Source organism: Vipera berus, assembly GCF_964194415.1.
Source record: "Vipera berus genome assembly, chromosome: 4".
In the NCBI taxonomy this organism is placed as follows: Eukaryota; Metazoa; Chordata; class Lepidosauria; order Squamata; family Viperidae; genus Vipera; species Vipera berus.
In genome coordinates this window covers 32,739,618-32,761,187 of record NC_138206.1, presented here as the reverse complement: position 1 = coordinate 32,761,187, position 21,570 = coordinate 32,739,618, and positions in this window count along the sequence as shown.

The window sequence follows — 21,570 nt, the reverse complement described above, 5'->3', positions numbered from 1 at the left end:
AAAAATTTCCAGTTCACAGAATAGAATAGAATAGAATAGAATAGAATAGAATAGAATAGAATAGAATAGAATAGAATAGAATAGAATAGAATAGAATAGAATAGAATAGAATAGAATAGAATAGAATAGAATTGGAAGGGACCTTGGAGGTCTTCTAGTCCAGCCCCCCTGCTCAAGCAGGAGAACCTGTACCATCTCAGACAAGTGACTGTCCAGTCTCTTCTTAAAAACCTCCGGCGATGGAGCGCCCACGATTTCTGAATGTAAGCTGTTCCACTGGTTAATTGTTCTCACTATTAGGAACTTTTTTTTCTAGCTTACCAAGCAGTAGATTGTGGTCTACTTTGTTGAATGCCTTACTGAAATCTAAGTATACTTTGTCCACATTTTTTTGCTGGCCTACTAATTTGGTCACTTAATCAAACAATAAAATAAGATTGGTTTGGCATGATCTGTTTTTAACAAACCTGTGCTGGCTACCAGTTATAATTTTGTTTGCTTCTAGTTGTTCTGCTTTTGATTATATTTTCCAGGATCTTCCCAAGTATTGATGTTAGACTGATTGGTCTGTAGTTTCCTGGGTCTGGTTTTTTCCCCCTTTGTTGAAGATGGGAACCACATCAGCCCTTTTCCAATCCCCAGGTATTTCCCCGGTGCTCCAGGATTTTTGAAAGATATGGCACAATGGTTCTGAGATAACATCTGCCAGCTCCTTCAGAACTCTGGGATTTAGTCTGTCAGGTCCTGGTGATTTATATTTGTCAAGATTGGATAGGTGTTCTCATATCATTTTCTTGCTTATTTTAATGTTTGTTTCTAGTTTGTCTTTTGCAGGTTTTTTTTGGTATGTTGTGCTATAATTTCTTTTTGTGTAAAGACTGATGCAAAGAATGGGTTAAGCAGCTCTGCTTTCTCCCTATTGCTTGTTACTTCCTTGCCATCTTCTCTCTTTAGCGGACCTACAGTTTCCTTGACTTTTTTTCTTGTTATTTATATGTTGAAAGAAACTTTTTATTATTATCTTTGATTTCTGTTGCAAGTCTTTTTCATTCTATTCAGTGATAGAGTAGAAGAACATATTCCTAAAGTCAGATTGTCACATTTGACAGTAAGGCTATTAGATCAGGGTCCTCAACCTTAGAAACTTTAAGACTTGTGGACTTCAACCCCCAGAATTCCTCTTTGCTGGCTGAGGAATTCTGGGAGTTGAAGTCCACAAGTCTTAAAGTTGCCAAGGTTGAGGACCCCTGTATTAGATGAACCAACTGTCCTATTTGGTACATCACTTTCCCAATTTATGTGTAATTCTCTTCCAGAGTCAGTTCAAACTTATTTATGAAAGAAATACATATTAATTACCAAGATCATGGCATCTGGCCCTCTCAATTCCTGGCAAATAGATGGGGAAGAAATGGAGGTAGTGACAGATTTTATTTTCCTGGGCTCCAAGATCACTGCAGATGGGGACTGTAGCCAAGAAATTAAAAGACGCTTGCTCCTGGGGAGGAAAGCCATGGCAAATCTAGACAGCACACTAAAAAGCAGAGACATCACCCTGTCAACAAAAGTGCGTATAGTCAAGGCTATGGTCTTCCCAGTTGCAATGTATGGCAGTGAAAGCTGGACCATAAGAAAGGCTGAGCGCCAAAGAATTGAAGCCTTTGAACTATGGTGCTGGAGAAGACTCCTGCGAGTCCCTTGGACTGCAAGGCGATCAAACCGGTCAGTCCTAGAGGAGATCAACCCTGACTGCTCTTTAGAAGGCCAGATCCTGAAGCTAAAACTCAAATACTTTGGCCACCTAATGAGAAGGAAGGACTCACTGGAGAAGAGCCTAATGCTGGGAAAGATTGAGGGCACTAGAAGAAGGGGACGACAGAGAATGAGGTGGCTGGATGGAGTCACTGAAGCAGTAGGCGTGAGCTTAAATGGACTCCAGCAGATGGTAGAGGACAGGAAGGCCTGGAGGAATGTTGTCCATAGGGTCGCGATGGGTCGGACACGACTTCGCAACTAACAACAACAACAACATATTAATTGAATTTTCCATAATGGAACACATGTAGCTACTGTCAAACCTGTTCTTGGATTAAATTGACTATCAAACATCTTTTTGGTATGCTTTATAACAAAATATATTCCCCCCAAAAATATTTGATTATTTGCATGGAGAAAATTCTCCATGAAACTGAAGCTGGAAAAGACCCTGGCGTGTTGCACACACAAAAGCACAAATATTAACCAGCTTTCAAAACTATAAAAGGTACCCTGTTGTAGAGGGTAATTTCTACAATTTGTTAACAATAATGTCTTGTTTGTTGCTTTATTGTTAATAAGTGAATGATAGAAAAAAATGATATTAAAGACTGCCACACATAGCCACAGGAAGTGGTTCAATGAGATTTCCAAACTGTTGCATTAAAAAGCATCTTGCCATCTAAAACCTGCTTTTTGATATCCATTATTACATATAAGACTAATACATGACTTCTGAAATGCTTACTGAAGTCATCAACCCTTTTAACTGAGACTCATCACATGAATTTTTGATAACATACCAAAATGCCACTCCATTCAGTGTCTGCAGATGTTGATTCTGGGAGATTAATTTTCCGGAGGAAGCATCAGAAAATCATAGATTTAATGAAATGTGTGGGAAAAAGATAAGAAATGAGCTGGAGTTTTGAATGACTTTACAATAAAAGCACTGAGCTGATATTTAATAGTTGACTCATATTTTAATGATTTACTGCTTCGTGTTTCAATAAAGCCACAGAAAAAATTACAGCATTTAATTAAATAAAAAAATTGATCAAGCTATGGTAAAAATCTGAGGTAATTTTCTGATTTTAGTGAAATAAATGCAATTACTTATAAGTCACTTACTTATATCTTCCTATTTATCAGAAAACATTTTCTTGAAAAATATATAGAAGTGGAGTAATACCAGCAATATTGTGAAGAATAAACTTGGGAACATTTTGACACCACTCCGATGTAAGGTTTATCAGGGCATTATTTGAATAGTATGTGGAACCGAAGCATAATGAATTAAATCTTGATATGTCTTATAATATGTTTTCATAAGTTGATGCTGAAAGGTTTGTCTTCTGTAAATTGCATTCTTTGGAACTTTAAAACTTACATAACTTATTAATTCTATTTTTGCTAAAAATGGATAAGCTTTCATCCCATCTCTCCATCATCATTTCAAGAATCTGTCTTTGTATTCCCTTAATTATAGCATCCTGTTATTGTTCTTGGACAGTGTAGTAATCAGAGACCCAGACAGCTTCAACAATCAGCATCACTGCCACATGTTCAATGAGATAGTTGCTGCAAAAAAAAAAAAAAAAGGAAAATGGCTAATCCTTCCCTTCCAATTCTGCAACTCCCATTCTACTTCTATAAGGCTTAAAATAGCCCTGGGCAGCACTGAATTATAAATTCCAACAGAAGGAAAAATGCATGAGAACATAATGTTAATTGTATTTAAATAATTTTAATTAACTGAAGTGCTGTTCTAGCTACATTCTGAAATGTAACCTTCAATGAAACTCTTCGTGGCCAAGATGGTCCTAAGTACTCTGCCAAAGTTAAAGACCCCTTTACTAAGAGGACCATTGATCTAATGTGCTGAATATTGTTCCTATCTTTCTGTTTCAATAACAATTTCATCTATTTTGCATGAATTTAGCATCAGAACACTTATGAGGGGTTAATTTCAGACCTCAAAATTGTACATATTGCCCGTCAGTAATTGTGCAGAGATCTCCTTGAGCTAACAAGAAGTTGCACAGACAAAAAAGGTACTGAGAGCAGCAAAGTTCACACAGTAACCACACAGATACACTGAGGTGTGAAAAAACAAAATACTTTACTTTGTGGTGTAATACAAAGCACAGTCAAAAATAAACAGTCCAGGTCATACACGTGTAAAGAACAGATAAACAATAGTAACAGTCCAAGGAGTGTTCCAAATACAAAGTCTTCTTACCGGTCCAAAGGTCAAAACACAGTTGTTCAGGTTTAACACAGTAGCAAACCAACAATAGCAGTAACAGAGTAACTAACAGTGGCCGTTGGGAGGCAAACACACCCTTGGCCAATCATCACATTTAAAGTGATATCATACATCATGGCTTATATATTTCCAACCCAATCAGGTAGGCTTAATCATATGCCTAACAGCCCCTTTAAAAAAAAGAGTAAAAGTGCCAAAGAGCTGCAGTTCATTTTCCTCAGATTTATTTACTAAAATAGAGCAGGGCAGGGGGAAATAGACATTGACTTGTTTACTGATCTCTCTGTTATTAGCCTCTTATAGTAACTGAATACACAGGCAGTTAGTAGACATGCAGTATTTGTTATCTTTCCAAACTCTGCCCAGCACCTTTACTGCAGTGTAGTCCAAGATAAACAGTGAATTCTCTATTGTTCCTGAGGCCGGTTTTCTTTCAAAGGCATAAACAGAGCAATGTATCCAGTGCTGGGGCAGTTCAGAAGGATGAAGAACATTCTACAAATTCCACAGGAAAAAAAATGAAAACATAGCTGCTCCCTAAAAGTATAAATACATTCTGCCCTTTGTCTAGTTTTTACTTATTAGCTATGTTACTGGTGCATTTTCTTGCTTGCTTGCTTTCCATTGTCTATTTTCTAGAAATACTTTAGCCCAATCAGAGAAACCAAACAGATTTGCATTATGCTGAAGTTGCTATTATATACATATACAATAATCACCACTATTAATCTGTCACAGATGTGTATATATTGGCATTTACAGTATATTATAATGTGACTTTTAATCACTGGACATCTAGAAGGGTAATATGCTTAACAACTGAAGTCTTTCCCACACAGTCCAAGAGAAATCCATTTGTGCTTAACTATTTTCTACTATCATAAATTTTACTGCACTGAACAGTTGGATAAAACAGATTTTCTCTTTAATTTTATATCTGTTTTTAAGCAATAGTGATGTGTAAAGCTACAGGAAATCTGAATCTCTCAGACTCACACCAACTAAGGACAGGTTGATTTCATGTAAAGAAAAAGTGCCAAGTTCAAACCTATTCATCTCTGGATGAGATCATCCCTGTTGCATTCCCACAGCTGACTGTAATATAAACTAAGGTTTCCCAAGTGAGCTGCTCTTGACAGTTAGAAGCAATGATGTCATTTTTGGTTGGCCATTTCGAAACATGTAGATAGAATTTAACACAAAAACATTTGTCCTGCTTTTCCTGAAAGCACCAATTTTCTTTAAAGGAATACTGTAATTCCTGACAGTATTTCAAAACATAGGTTTATGTTAGATATATTAGTTTATGAACTTAACACATTTACTTTTGGTACATGCTTATTTCACAGGAATGTAAAACTAGGCTGTTCCAAAACAACGCTCTAGATCAGAGGTGTCAAACTCGCAACGTCACGTGATGTGTTGCGATGTATTACAACTTTTTTTCCATTGCCGGCAATGGGGTGGGCGCGGTTTCGCCATGATGCATCCGGTCCGCAGGCTAGCAGTTTGACATCCCTGCTCTAGATTCATTAATTCATGTAATTTTATTAATTCTTGCAAATTTATGCAAGGTATATCTTTTATCCCCTTGAGTCAGAAGGAGAATGGTTGGATTGAAGCAATCCAGTGAGTTTCCATGGCTGAGTATGAAGTTGAACTTTGGTCTCTACAATCCTAGTCAAACTTTAACAATTCAGCCATGCTGGAAACTACTTGCAATAAGCTACCTGTTGTGTATTCGGTTCTTGCAGGCATTGGGCGAGACAGAGGGTTCAAACAGCAACAAACTTTATTGGTAGGCAGAACATAACAGAAGCAAACTAAGAGCTGTTGCGCAGCTATTTATACGGTTGGCTGATAGGCGGCGACCAATAGATTTAAAGCAGCAGTTTCCCGCCCAAAAACCTACTTAACTGGCTGGAGACAGCCAGTCTAGTCTGGCCCAGCAACCGTTACAAAACATACATGTGAATTCAGCCATTAGCAAACAGTTTAACATAAGCAAGTAATTACAGCATATAAGGCCAATACTTACCCTCTGTCTTAGATCCTCCGGACTAATTAATTATGGGACTGCCTTCCCCTGCACTTGCTCGGACAATTATGCCTCACCTTTGTTACACCAGCACGGACTTGTTTGCCCTCAGGGGTGCCCCCCCTTCCTGGGTGCGACCCGCCTTTCTTTCCACTTCTAATCTTGATGAAGGGCCCGATTGTTGGGACCCTGAGAGATGGCTGGGCAGGGGCAGGGGCCTCCGGCATAAATTTAATAAGAGGCCCCTGGTTAGTTTTTTAGTCATTTTTTTGTGGGGTTAGGGAGGGGGGGTGGGAATCTTTCGTGGTTGTTTGGAAATGGGGGGTAGTCTATCAACCGTTGTTCAGGCCAGGTCCGGGATCGATCGCGTGGGGGGAAAGGGGGCCGGTTGCCTCCGGAGCTCTGGAGCGGGTCGTGGGATTACCTATTCCCACGACATTAGGGAATGGCAGCAGGTGTACGAACAGAGGGCCGTATCGACATCCGGGAGGGCCTCTCCGCTATTTACAAGCGGTGAGGCGCTCCGACCCTCTGCTTTCGCCCCGAGGTCCCAGGAGCGAGGATGTGCAGCCACCTGAGCTCCGGCTGGTGTACTTGAACGCCAGGTCCGTTGTTAATAAGGCTCCTCTCGTCCGGGATCTGGTTGAGGGTGAGCATGCGGACCTGGCTTGCATCACGGAGACTTGGCTGGGCCCAGAGGGTGGTATCTCTCTGGTTGATCTTTGCCCACCAGGTTTCCGGGTGCTACACCAGCCTTGGGCTCAGGGTAGGGGCGGGGGAGTGGCGGTACTTATGAGGGAGACCTTGTGTCCACGGGAGGCCACCGTTCTCCAGATAGTCGGGTGTGAGTCTCTTCTCCTGAGATATGGTCCTAGGGCGCAGTTGGGCTTGCTGCTGGTGTACCTTTCACCTAGTCGCGCAGCAGCAGCCCTGCCTGAGCTTCTCGACATCCTCTCGGGGTTGGTGATTGAGTTCCCCAAACTTATAGTTTTGGGTGACTTCAATCTACCATCCCTGGGAGGATCATCTGAGTTAGCTCGGGAGTTCATGGCTTCCATGACGGCCATGGACCTGACGCAAGTAATTCATGGACCGACTCATGTGGGAGGCCACACCCTTGACTTGGTTTTTCTATCTGGATGGTGGTTAGATGATCTTGGTGGGGGCTCCCCAATTGTTATGCCCCTGTCATGGACCGATCATCATCTCCTGCGGCTGGTCTTCCGTTTTGCGACTCCCCGCCGTGGGTGTGTGGAACCAACTAGATGGTTCCGCCCCAGGCGCTTAATGGACCCTGAGAGGTTCCAGGTAGCACTGGGGTCCCCACCTGCCCCCTTTGCTCACAACTCGGCGGATGCCTTAGTGGAAGCCTGGGAAAGGGCAGCCATGGAGGCACTTGACCGAGTTGTACCCTTGCGGCCCCTGACCCGGTGCAGATCCCAGTGGGCTCCATGGTTTTTCGTGGAGCTCCGGGAAATGAAGCGTCGGAGACGGGGCCTAGAGAGCTGTTGGAGATCCAGCCGATCCGAATCCGACCGATTGTGACTAAGAACCTATATTAGGTCTTATCTCGCAGCGATAAGGGCGGCGAGGTCTAATCACTTCGCTACCCTTATCGCGTCCGCAGATAACTGCCCAGCCGCCCTGTTTAGGGTGACCCACTCCCTCCTTAATCAGGAGGTGAGGGAGGAACCCTTGCAGGGTCGTGCCGAGGAGTTTAGTCAACATCTGTCTTACAAAATCACTCAGATTCGGACCGGTTTGGACTCTGACTGGGCAGAGTCTGACGATCAGGACACAGGTGGTCTTGTCGATGTTATCTGGGAGGAGTTTGATCCTGTGACTCCGGAGGAAGTGGACAGGATTATGGGGAGGTTGAGCTCCACCACATGTTTATTGGACCCGTGCCCTTCCTGGCTGGTTTATGCAGCTCGGGAGGGGACACGAGGCTGGTTCCAGGCGGTTATATCTGCTTCTTTGAGTGAGGGTAGTTTCCCCGCCGTCTTGAAGGAGGCGGTGGTGAGACCTCTCCTCAAGAAGCCTGCCTTGGACCCAGCTGTGTTAAATAACTTTCGTCCGGTCTCCAACCTCCGCTTTCTTGCGAAGGTTGTTGAGAGTGTGGTGGCGCATCAGCTCCCTCTGGTTCTGGATGAAGCGGATTATCTAGACCCGTACCAATCGGGTTTCAGACCCGGGTACAGCACGGAGACGGCATTGGTCGCTCTGGTGAATGATCTCTGGAGGGCCCAGGACAGGGGATATTCCTCTGTCCTAGTCCTGTTAGACCTCTCAGCGGCTTTCGATACCATTGACCATGGTATCCTGCTGCGGCGTCTCAGGGGATTGGGAGTGGGAGGCATGGTTTTTCAGTGGTTCTCCTATCTCCTGGGACGTTCGCAGTCGGTGTTGGCAGGGGGGCAGAGGTCGACCTCGAGGCCTCTCACTTCTGGAGTTCCTCAGGGGTCGGTCCTCTCGTCTCTCCTGTTCAACATCTACATGAAACCGCTGGGTGAGATCATTCATGGTTTTGGAGTTGGGTATCATCAGTATGCTGATGATACCCAAGTCTCCGTGATGCAAGCCAGGTCCGCATGCTCACCCTCAACCAGATCCCGGACGAGAGGAGCCTTATTAACAACGGACCTGGCGTTCAAGTACACCAGCCGGAGCTCAGGTGGCTGCACATCCTCGCTCCCGGGACCTCGGGGCGAAAGCAGAGGGTCGGAGCGCCTCACCGCTTGTAAATAGCGGAGAGGCCCTCCCGGATGTCGATACGGCCCTCTGTTCGTACACCTGCTGCCATTCCCTAATGTCGTGGGAATAGGTAATCCCACGACCCGCTCCAGAGCTCCGGAGGCAACCGGCCCCCTTTCCCCCCACACGCGATCGATCCCGGACCTGGCCTGAACAACGGTTGATAGACTACCCCCCATTTCCAACTTCCCTCCGCCCTGTGCGTTCCCACAGAGAGGGCCTCCTCAGGGTGCCACCGGTCAGAGAATGTCATCTGGTGGCCCCCAGGGGGAGGTCCTTCTCTGTGGGCGCCCCGGATTTATGGAATCGGTTGCCGGTTGAGCTCCGGATGGCGCCCGACCTTCGCTCCTTCCGACGCGATCTGAAGACTTATTTGTTCGAACAAGCTGGCCTGGCCTGATGGGGGATGGGTTTGGATTTTATTGTTGTTTTAAATGTATTTAACCTATTGTTGTAGCTTGGGCATCTCGTTTAATTCTTTCTTAATTTTTGTATTTTTGTACTTTTATATGTTTGCCCTGTTCACCGCCCTGAGTCCTTCGGGAGAAGGGCGGTATACAAATAAAATAAATAAATAAATAAATACATTACACTACCCACTCTCTAGACCAGGGGTGTCAAATTGCGGGCCCGTGGGCCCATTGCATCATGCAGAGGCCACGCCCACCCAGTTCTGGCAATATGAAAAAATTCACAATACATGACACGGCGATTCTGATACCCGTGCTCTAGACTAAAAGCCAGCACAATGTAAGTGAGGTTGTTTCCAAATATGAGGAATATTTGGCTACAAAGTGAAATGCTGGATATAAATTAATAAACATCTAATACCCTGTATGCTTTTCATACCTTAATAATTATTTCTTTATTATGATCTAGTTTTTGTATTTTGGACTAGCTAGAGAGAATTCTGGCGGAACTGCTAACTATAGTGCTGAATAAGACATATTTTACACATAATATAAATCATATTTAACTTAGCCAAGTAATTTAAGATTTTTTAAACAGAAGTAAGTACCTTTTCCATTGATAGTATATCAATAGTACAGTGCAGCAATGCCCTCTAGTGTGCAAAAGCCCCTAATGCATTACTGTAAATGTATTAACCTAAATGTATTAACTTTTCTTCCAGCTCTATTCTGATCAAAATTAATTAACAAATCAGGGGATTGCTGATGATGCATGCTGAAGTCATGCCAGTATCATCAAGAAATTACCTTAATATAAGATACCTAAATTTATGTTCATATAAATGCTTTACTTACACATATCTGAAACCAGAAGACAAACATTTTATTCATTTAACAAAGTAGTCTACACATATACCATAATAAATGTGTTATTAAAGCCCTTTTGTTGTTGTAAAACAGAAGAGAACAGAAATACAACACATGTCGCTCTTCTTTATTTGATTAGTGGTCAAGTGTTTTAACATATCAGATCTCAGGCAACAATTTAGTGATTTTTTTTTCTAATTCTTGCACTGATACTGTTATATTAAAATCAGATGAAGAAATCATTATATCAGAGCTGATATCTTTCAGTCAGAAATGAGAGTGAGGCATATTGCACAAAATCTGAACTGTTTTATGTAACTCTCATTACAAGAGAAACATATCAACTTTCCATTATAGACCCATCACCAGCTTTCAATTTCTCTTGCCAATCTTTATTCTGAGAGGAAATTTGATAATAATATGAAGTTGGAATTGTTATGATTAAATGTAATGTTTAGATTAGTTTTTGCCATTAAGTTGTTATTGACCTTACTACATACAGTAGATATTCTCTATTTAAATTAGTAAAAGGTAAAGGTAAAGGTTCTCCCGCACATGCGTGCTAGTTGTTTCCAACTCTAGGGGCCAGTGCTCATCTCCGTTTCAAAGCCAAAGAGCCAGCGCTTGTCCGAGGACGTCTCCGTGGTCATGTGGCCGACATGAGTAGACGCCAAAGGCGCACAGAACGCTGTTACCTTCCCACCATAGTGGTCCCTATTTTTCTACTTGCATTTTTATGTGCTTTCGAACTGCTAGGTTGGCAGAAGCTGGGACGAGTAACACCCAGACCTAAATATTAAGGTCAGTTTAATAACTGAATTGTTATTAGATAATACATTTTTCCTAATGCTGCCAGAATCCCATTAAGGTGCACATATTGGGTTCTGTGTACCTACCTTCTGCTGACTGAGCTTACAGAAACAGGTTTTGTATTTTGGAAGTCTCTCTGTGATCCAGAGCTGCAGATACATCTTGATATTTCCTCCACCATTGGCTATTTCTGATCAGGGCTGGAGTCTGGGTGGATCTCATTGTTCACTGATTCCCACAGGAATTGGTTATATAAAAGATCATATGGCCCTGACTTCTGATCAATAGCATCAGATCCAGAATGAAACAAGCTTCTCAAAAGATATAACTGTTTCTGAAATCTATCTCCACAAAGCAGAAGTAAAGTAAAGTAAAGTAAAGTAAAGTAAAGTAAAGTAAAGTAAAGTAAAGTAAAGTAAAGTAAAGTAAAGTAAAGTAAAGTAAAGTAAAGTAAAGTAAAGTAAAGTAAATAGACAAAATGGTTCTTTTGTAAATCACACACAGCTTGTTTGATAAAATATGAGGATGAAAACTGGAAACATGTTCAAACCAGGATTTTTCAAGAGGGATATATGTTCCCAAACCATTATGCTCTTGACAGGCAATCTATTTGTCAAAACTCCCGTCCACGCCGGAAAGCGCAAACTCGAAGAACGACGACGTGGCACGGTTGACTGAAAGAAACCTTTACTAAGAAGAGATCCATGCAAATACAAAGTCAGCGTTGGGAGTCACTCACCCCCAACGCGTCTTTTACACTTTGCCGGTAATTGGCAACAATCCCACCCGTTAACCCCACCCTTTCCCCGCGCAGACCAGCATCCGCCTGAGCTGCGTAAATACCCCGCCCCCTATCCCGTCGTCCCACACCCTGCCTCTCCCCCTGACGCCGAGGTCCATACAGCGTGGAGGAAGGTGTAAGCCTAGCACCCCCCTCTTCCGTACCCCAAAGTCCCCGTTGTGCTCCCCTCCACCATCTCAGCATCCCGTGCCACAACCGCAGCCCCTTGGCAGCCCCTGTCGTCCGAGCGCAGCTGTAGAACGTCCTGCGCTGCCGCCGGCTGAAGCGGCTGAGGCTCCGTAAGTCCTGTGCGGCTGCCGATGGTCGATTCCAGCCGCTTCACAGCTGATCGCTGTGAAGTCCCGCGAGGCCCGCGTGACCGCCGGCGGTTGTTCCTAGCCACAGTTGTTCCTGGCCGCCTCCCAGCCGATCGAGCCGTGCGACCGCCGGTAGACATCTCTGGCCGCCTCCCAGCTGTTCGTGCCGGCGCGGGCTCTCTGCGGCTGCCTGTAGCTGTCTCTGGCCGCCTCTCAGCTGTTCCTGGCCACCTCCCAGCCGACCGAGCCGCGCGACCGCCGGTAATCATCTCCGGCCGCCTCCCAGCTGTTCGTGCCGGCGCGGGCTCTCTGTGGCTGCCTGTGGCTGTCTCCGGCCGCCTCTCAGCTGTTGGTGCGGCCGCGGGTCCGGCGTTCGCCCGCTGGACAGCTGGTGGGTGCGGGCGCAGCTGGGCCTCCGGTGCTGAGCGGGTGGTGCCGGTTGTGCTCCCCTGGTCCCCTCTGTGGTGTCGAGCCCGAAGGGCTTGACACTATTAATATTTTCTCTACATATTTAAATAAGGCTTTCACATGCCGGATGATGTTTCACTGGTATTCTGTCCATCTTTCTGTAAAGTAAACTTCAAATTTCTATTGCTATTTGAGCATAGCTCATACATTGTTTCAAAAGAGATGAAAACTAACAGATAGGGACTTCAGCAATGAAAATAAGGTTAATGATAAACATGTGTGCACTGTAATGGAAAATAATTGTCATAGAGTTTTTACATTAAACACAGTGCTGAGAATGTGTTTGTATGCATGTCAGAAGAGAGTGCAAAGCCATCCAGAGGCATTGTTGATTGTAACAACTGTAAAATTGGAAAGAGCTCAGTGTAACTGTCTTGTCTCATCTGCATTTTAGAATGTGTTTTTTTCCTTCTGAGTAGAAACAAGACAGGAAGCCTGAAAGTTGATTCTTTGCTTTTCTTTGCACTTCTCTAATTCTTCACTTGCTACATCACACTGGGGCATTCCAAAGCAATTATTAAATCAGCAAAAGAAGAGAAGGTCTGGGTAGCCAATGCAAAATAATCAGCACAGCAGATACAAATACAAACATATTTTTGCAGTAGTTGGGTATGTTGTATATTTTCAAATGCCTTCTGAGCATTCACCAAATCCATGGGGCAGTGTCTTCTTGCCTTATCCCACAAATCCCTGAATATTCTGCAGGACTAGTCAAATAACTTTGTTTGCACATGAGGAATATATATAGATGTACACATATTTATAGGTATTTGTAAAGGTGTAAATATGTTTGGATAATGGCTATGCAACGTTTGCCAGTTTGCTAAACCCTAAAGATAGCCTATCCAGAAGTTGTTGGCTACGTAGCCTTCTGAAACACCAAAGAAGATAGATATCACACAATGCTTATTGAATATTCACTCAGATTTATTTTCCTGCTGTTATTCTCTCACTTTGTGCGTTTTTATTATAGTGTATCTCATTTGTGTCTTGTTTTATTTATGCCTTTAGAGACTGTGGACTCATTATGGAATTAAAAATTACAATGGACTAATGATAGTGTTTTATGCCTAGAGCAGAGGTAGGCAACCTTGGCTCTTTTATGACTTGTGGACTTCAACTCCCAGAATTCCTGAGCCAGCCATGCTGGCGCAGGAATTCTGGGAGTTGAAGTCCACAAGTCATAAAAGAGCCAAGGTTGCCTACCCCTGGCCTAGAGAATACCTCAGCAGGTAATCACCAATTGTTATTTTCTCTTAGTTAAAGAACATGTTATAAAAGTTACTTTAGCTAATAATCTATTCAGAGAAAACTGAAAGTTCATTCATAACACAAAAAAGCATATAACCATTTTTCAGAAATGAAACAGAAATAATTAAATCAAATAATAAAAGCCAGTGAAACAGAACTGAGCCAGAAGCATCTGGTATCACACAAACTAAATGGGCTTACATAACATTGTGGCCCAACATATGACTTATCTGAATAGGGCAGGCATGATGTCAGAGGAATTGTGCCTCCTGTGGTACCTTCTGGATCTCATGAGATGATACTGATTAATTGCTGGGACCCTATTCAACTCCAGGATGTGTTGCCAATTGTCTCACCCCTTCCTCATTAGAATGTGCTCCCTCCTTCTTGGGAAATTGCCAGTTCACTATAGTCCCTCACACCAGCTGCCCCTTCATAGACAGCATTCCTCACAGGCATTTCACCAGTTCTATGAATTTGAACCCCTTCATGGATTACTGCCTTGTCGTGGCGAAGGGGCTTGCGTAATTCAATGAAGCTATGAGCTATGCCGTGCAGGGCCACCCAAGACGGACAGGTCATAGCAGAGAGTTCTGACAAAACGTGATCCACTGGAGAAGGAAATGGCAACCCACTCCAGTATCTTTGCCATGAAAACCCTATGGACAGTACCAAAAGGCAAAACGATATGACGCCGGAAGATGAGCCCCTCAGGTCGGAAGGCGTCCAATATGCTACTGGGGAAGAGCAGAGGGCTAGTACTAGTAGCGCCAGAAAGAATGAAGCGACTGGGCCAAAGCCGAAAGGACGCTCAGCTGTGGATATGTCTGGTGGTGAAAGCAAAGTCCGATGCTGTAAAGATTTTTTCTCCATAGGAACCTGGAATGTAAGATCCATGAATCAAGGAAAGCTGGACGTGGTCAAACAAGAGATGACAAGACTGAACATCGACATCTTAGGTATCAGCGAACTAAAATGGACAGGAATGGGTGAATTTAATTCAGATGACCATCAGGTATACTACTGCGGGCAAGAATCCCTCAGAAGAAATGGAGTAGCCTTCATAGTCAATAAAAGAGTAGGAAAAGCAATACTGGGATACAATCCTCAAAATGACAGAATGATCTCAGTTCGAATCCAAGGCAAACCATTCAATATCACAGTAGTCCAAGTCTATGCCCCAACCACCGGTGCTGAAGAGGATGAAATTGATCGGTTCTATGAAGCCCTACAGCACCTTATAGAACTAACACCAAAAAATGATGTCCTTATCATCATGGGGGATTGGAATGCTAAAGTAGGAAGCCAAAAGATAACCGGAATAACAGGCAAGTTTGGCCTTGGAGTACAAAATGAAGCAGGGCACAGGCTGATAGAATTTTGTCAAGAGAATACGATGGTCATAGCAAACACTCTTTTCCAACAACCCAAGAGACGGCTCTACACATGGACATCACCAGACGGTCAACACAGAAATCAGATTGACTATATGCTCTGCAGCCAAAGATGGAGAAGCTCTATACAGTCAGTAAAAACAAGACCAGGAGCTGACTGTGGCTCAGACCATGAGCTTCTTGTGGCAAAGTTTAGGCTTAAACTGAAGAAAGTAGGGAAAAGCACCAGGCCAGTCAGGTATGAATTAAATCATATCCCTGTTGAATATACAGTAGAGGTGACAAATAGATTTAAGGAATTAGATCTGATAGACAGGGTGCCTGAAGAACTATGGACAGAGGTTCGCAACATTGTACAAGAGGTAGCAACCAAAACCATCCCAAAGAAAAAGAAATGCAAGAAAGCAAAATGGCTGTCTGAGGAAGCTTTGCAAATAGCTGAGGAAAGGAGGGAAGCAAAAGGCAAGGGAGAAAAAGAAAGATACGCCCAATTGAATGCAGAATTCCAGAGAATAGCTAGAAGAGATAAGAATGCCTTCTTAAATGAACAGTGCAAAGAAATAGAAGAAAACAATAGAATAGCGAGGACCAGAGATCTTTTCAAGAAAATTGGAGAGATGAAGGGAACGTTCAATGCAAAAATGGGCATGATAAAGGACCAAAATGGCAGGGACCTAACAGAGGCAGAAGAGATTAAGAAGAGATGGCAAAATTACACAGAAGAACTATACAAGAATGAGCTTAACGTCCCTGATAATCACAATGAGGTGGTCACTGACCTCGAGCCAGACATCCTAGAATGTGAAGTGAAGTGGGCCTTAGAAAAGCTGAGCAACAACAAAGCTAGTGGAGGTGACAGTATTCCAGCTGAGCTATTAAAAATCTTAAAAGACGATGCAGTAAAAGTGCTACACTTAATTTGCCAGCAAATTTGGAAAACTCAACAGTGGCCACAGGATTGGAAAAGATCAGTTTACATTCCAATTCCAAAGAAAGGCAGTGCCAAAGAATGTTCAAACTATCGCACCATTGCACTCATTTCTCATGCTAGTAAAGTTATGCTTAAAATCCTACAAGCTAGACTCCAGCAGTATGTGGATCGAGAACTACCAGAAGTACAGGCAGGATTTCGAAGAGGCAGAGGAACTAGAGATCAAATAGCCAACATACGCTGGATCATGGAGAAAGCTAGAGAGTTCCAGAAAAACATGTACTTCTGCTTCATTGACTATGCTAAAGCCTTTGATTGTGTGGATCATAACAAACTGTGGCAAGTTCTTAAAGAGATGGGAGTACCAGACCATCTTATTTGTCTCTTGAGAAACCTATATGCGGGTCAAGAAGCAACAGTGAGAACTGGACACGGAACCACTGATTGGTTCCAAATTGGGAAAGGAGTCCGGCAAGGCTGTATACTGTCGCCTTGCCTATTTAACTTATATGCAGAGCACATCATGAGAAAGGCAGGGCTAGATGAATCAAAAGTTGGAATTAAGATTGCTGGAAGAAATATCAACAACCTAAGATATGCAGATGATACCACTCTAATGGCAGAAAGTGAAGAGGAACTGAAGAGTCTCTTGTTGCGAGTGAAGAAGGAGAGTGCAAAAGTTGGGTTGAAACTAAACATTAAGAAAACCAAGATCATGGCATCCGGCCCTCTCAATTCCTGGCAAATAGATGGGGAAGAAATGGAGGTAGTGACAGATTTTATTTTCCTGGGCTCCAAGATCACTGCAGATGGGGACTGTAGCCAAGAAATTAAAAGACGCTTGCTCCTCGGGAGGAAAGCCATGGCAAATCTAGACAGCACACTAAAAAGCAGAGACATCACCCTGTCAACAAAAGTGCGTACAGTCAAGGCTATGGTCTTCCCAGTTGCAATGTATGGCAGTGAAAGTTGGACCATAAGAAAGGCTGAGCGCAAAAGAATTGAGGCCTTTGAACTCTGGTGCTGGAGAAGACTCCTGCGAGTCCCTTGGACTGCAAGGCGATCAAACCGGTCAGTCCTAGAGGAGATCAACCCTGACTGCTCTTTAGAAGGCCAGATCCTGAAGCTAAAACTCAAATACTTTGGCCACCTAATGAGGAGGAAGGACTCACTGGAGAAGAGCCTAATGCTGGGAAAGATTGAGGGCAATAGAAGAAGGGGACGACAGAGAATGAGGTGGCTGGATGGAGTCACTGAAGCAGTAGGCATGAGCTTAAATGGACTCCAGAAGATGGTAGAGGACAGGAAAGCCTGGAGGAACATTGTCCATAGGGTCGCGATGGGTCGGACACGACTTCGCAACTAACAACAACAATGAATTTGAATACCTGGCATGCAATGGAAGGTGTTGGATAATAATAATAATAATAATAATAATAATAATAATAATAATAATAATAATAATAATAATAATAATAATAATAATAATAATAATAATAGTTGGAAGGGACTTTGGTGGTCATCTAGTCCAACCCCCTGCTCAGGCAGAAAACCCTATACCATTTCAGACAAATGGCTGTCCAGTCTCTTCTTAAAAATTTCCAGTGTTGGAGCATTCTGGAGGGAGGTTGTTCCACTGATTAATTGTTCTAACTGTCAGGAAGTTTCTCCTTAGTTCTAGGTTGCTTCTCTCTTTGGTTAGTTTCCATCCATTGCTTCTTGTCCTGCCTTCAGGGGCTTTGGAGAATATCTTGACCTCTTCTTCTTTATGTCAGCCCCTGAGATATTGGAACTATGCTATCATGTCACCCCTCATCCTTCTCTTCATTAGACTAGAGTAAGGTAAAGGTAAAGGTTCCCCCGCACATGCGTGGTGGTCGTTTCCGACTCTAGGGGCCGGTGCTCATCTCCGTTTCATAGCCGAAGAGCCAGCGCTTGTCCGAGGACGTCTCCGTGGTCATGTGGCCGGCATGACTAGACGCCAAAGGTGCACGGAACGCTGTTACCTTCCCACCGTAGTGGTCCCTATTTTTCTACTTGCATTTTTTACGTGCTTTTGAACTGCTAGGTTGGCAGAAGCTGGGACGAGTAACAGGCGCTCACTCTGTTATGCGGCACTCGGGATTCGACCCGCCAAACTGCCGACCGTCTGATCGACAAGCTCAGCGTCTTAACCCACTGAGCCACCGCGTCCCTATTAGACTAGAGTAGACATACCCAATTTCAGCTACCGTTTCTTGTACTGTATGTTTTAGACTCCAGTCCCCTGATTACCAAACAAGTTACCAAACTTGATTGGAGATGCAAAACTGCTTTCTTTTTTTACTACTCTTGCTTGAATCATGACATCACAACAGATGCTTCAACATTTTGAAAAAAATAATAATCTTGGATTGTTGCCAATATCCCTGGTAGTTTGTGAGAATGAATGCAAGGATAAGGGATTTCTTTTTCACTGACTACAGACATCAGCTCTACAACTCTGCTTGTTGGTAGTCATCTATCTGTATTTCTTTTCATCTCCCCTCACCATAGGTGTAATTTGTAGAAGTTTACTAAGTTTGTGGGGACACATTCTTCTGTTGCCAGGTTTTTGCTGTGGGGTTGGGGGGGGTGTGGGTTGTTGATATTGTGGAATGGAAATGGGTTGCAAATTGGAACACTTTTGTCCATGATTCTGTTAAAGAATCATGGGGGAATTCAAGTATGAAGCAAACTGTACCAGATAAAAAAATTATTTTCAGTTAAAAGAACGTAAAAAATGATCAAACATATTTTTGAAGGATATTCTGAGCTGTAGTTATCAAAAATTGCAGCTGGGAGTGAGGAGAATTATTTTAAAATAAATTCAAATATTATTATTAAATTTTAAAAAATGTTATAGATGTGGCAAAGGCATTCAACAATAGATTTGAAACTAAGGTTTTCATGGGAAACCTTTTAATTTAACATGTCTCATCTAAAGAATTTGTATTTATTTAATTTTATTTAAGTTGTGCTTACTTGGGAGGAACAGACGGTTCAGAATAGGAAAGACAATGAGAGGGTGCCTGTTTTTCTTGTTTAGTAAATAATTACTGTACTGTGTAAGAATGGTGAGATTGAAAAAGATGGCACCTGAAATCAAACCTGAAAGTCAAAATAGTAACAATTTGAATTAAAGGGACAATACGACTTTTTTAGCTCTTCTAAATCTTCTTTATTTTCAGTTAACAATGAGAAAAATGAAAATAAAAATTTGGGATAGTGTTAAATATTAAGAAGTAAACATCATGTCAAACAGCAAGTGAATAGTGCAATGGAGAAGTGAAGATAATAGACAGTTCCATTTTTTTGGATACTGGAGAAGTAAACAGATTAATCCTAGGGAGAAAGACAATTACGAAGTTTATTTTAAAGGATAAAGTGATTTCTATGGGAATAAAGTTCAGAATAATTAATTGTTTTTCCAGTACTAATGTACAGTTTGAAAGCTAGGCATTACAAACATTAGCTCTGGAAAAACAATTAATTATTCTGAACTTTATTCTCATAGAAATTAGAGTTTCTATGCAAGAGACAGAGAGAGATCAAGAGAAAAAAATGTCTTTGAATTATGGATTTGGAGACTGTTGTTACAGTACTGCGAGAAGAACCAATCAATAAGGTCTGGATAAAATATTCTGCTTTTTTGAGGAAATGATTTTTATGTAGAAAAATTTATTCCTTGGTCATGTAACACAAATAAATTATAGACTGCAATCTGCAACTATCCTTAGAAAGTCTGAGGGAAGTAGAAAAACAACAGATAAGATCTGGGCAGGATATCTGACCTAGGTCAATGTCAGGATATCAGGGAAATGTCATTGGAAGAGTGGTGGATTGTTGCTAGCATTAAATTGTAATGGAGTTCTTTTGTTTGTCTAGTCACCAAGAGTCAGGTTTGACTCAATTGCACCCAATCAGTTCTACTGCCAATGATTATAAGATTGCTTATCTTGATAACATTTATTTGTTCATTCATATGTTTAGTATTCAGGACTAAACTATCTAATTTGAAATTATCTGATTGTTTTCAGTTCATTTTCCAAGATAAAATTTTTGAGGATCGTGGCTAAATAACTATGTGGAAAACCCCAGTGCCTTAGACAAGCTGTCAGGAAACAAAGAAGAGGTCACAGGCCACTTGTAGGAAGCTGTCCAGCAAGATTGTGCTCAAGTGAGCGTTAGCGTTGAAAGTACAACAGCATTCAGTCCATTGCCTAACCAGTGGCCCACACTCCCTGTCATATCAAAACAGCTGTTTTTCATTCAAATGTTGCACTTAAAATAATGTTTTGAAAGCAATTATGCAAATAATATTTTTGGAGAAACCATTTTTTTTGGAAGGGAGTACTGGAAACATTTGGAAGTACGTAATTTTACTTTTTCCCCCTTTTTATAAGAGTTTTACTTTAGCAGGAGCCTTTAGAGAATATGTTCTTGAATATAAGCTGAGGGCCGAATAATATGAACTAATTAAGTAGCATTTAAAATGCTTATAAACAAAAATGATACAATTGTCTTGGAAGTTATAGGTTTATTGATATGAATGCAAGTTACAATAACATTGGAAATAGAGTATGAGCATAGCCCAGTTATCAGTGAATGCTAACAGACATTCTTTGAAATAAAAGCTATATTTTTTAGGAAACACAAGAAAACAAAAAAACTCACTTGTAACTAAATTAGACCTTGAAGAGATTGAAAACTGTAATTAAATCAGAAGCACAAATAATAATGGTAAAAGACAGGATGCTCCCTATTTCTTAAATAGAAACTCCTTTAAATAATAATATGAATAAAAAACAAAGAGCCAATATGTGAAGACCCTCCCCTCCTCTACCCAAGGCGTCAAATAAGCTAAAATAAGTGCAAACAGATGATACAATGTCCAACACTTATTTTTATTCCTTTCCTCTTTTTGTTTTTAATCTTAAAAATTTCGAAAGTTATATTTTCATAGTAGAATTGCTAAAATAAAGATCTCTTTGAATCAAACTTAATGGTCACCTCATGAACCAGACTATGTACTTTTCTTGGAATTCATGGCCATTGCCTTATTCTGAGCTGATTTTTTTATGGCTTTCTAGTCTAGTCTCAGCTCTGGTATTTCCTGGATATCTCCCATCCAAGAATTAATAGGACTTGACCCAATTTAGCTTCCACGTTCAGACAAGGTCAACCGCATGTTCTCATCTGCTGAAACAAATAGCTTCAATCTAATTATTACCCATTAATCCCTTATTAAATACTTTATAGTTTGTGATCACATTTTAAACATTTCCCTCTTCAGGACTTTCAAATTTCATTGGGTGACTTATCAGTCTAGAAGACCATCCAAGGAAGAAGGAGATTTCTTAATACCTGCAAGTTAAAATACTTTAGAATCTGATTGTAGGAGATGTTTGTGACCTATATGATCAGATAAACCAGTGGATCTGGCATAAATATAAGATAGACAGATATGCTACACTTCAGCAGTGAAAGGTTTGGGTTGTCTTTTC